The 419-nt window shown below is 26.3% G+C and overlaps 1 protein-coding gene across 1 annotated transcript in view; it reads left to right on the plus strand.

Annotated features, from left to right (window-relative positions):
* LOC119588339 overlaps positions 1 to 419 on the plus strand; it is a gene marked incomplete in the record, with an annotated part of 14,967 nt that overhangs the window by 11,675 nt on the left and 2,873 nt on the right.

Here is a 419-nt window from a genome sequence, read left to right on the forward strand (position 1 = left end):
ATCTGATAGATATTTATATAGAGAGTGATAAATATTTTTATTACTTATCTGATAGATATTTATATAGAGAGTGATAAATATTTTTATTGATCTGTCTACTTATCTGATAGATATTTATATAGAGAGTGATAAATATTTTTATTGATCTGTCTACTTATCTGATAGATATTTATATAGAGAGTGATAAATATTTTTCATTTTTGTGTATACGTCTTCTTAGTCTCAGTAATGAGTAATTATTATATCTCAAGATCATTTCGAAATTATAATGAAGAGGCATTTGGTAATTTTAGGTGAGATTAACTGGTTTACTGGTATGAGGCGTTCGAGCTTTTTCGAGTTCGTTAATTTCGGTTATTTTGTTTAATTTTGATATTTCGAAATCGGTACGAACGTTCATAAAATTCTCTCTCTCTCTA

The sequence above is a fragment of the Penaeus monodon genome, chromosome 23, assembly GCF_015228065.2.
Source record: "Penaeus monodon isolate SGIC_2016 chromosome 23, NSTDA_Pmon_1, whole genome shotgun sequence".
In the NCBI taxonomy this organism is placed as follows: Eukaryota; Metazoa; Arthropoda; class Malacostraca; order Decapoda; family Penaeidae; genus Penaeus; species Penaeus monodon.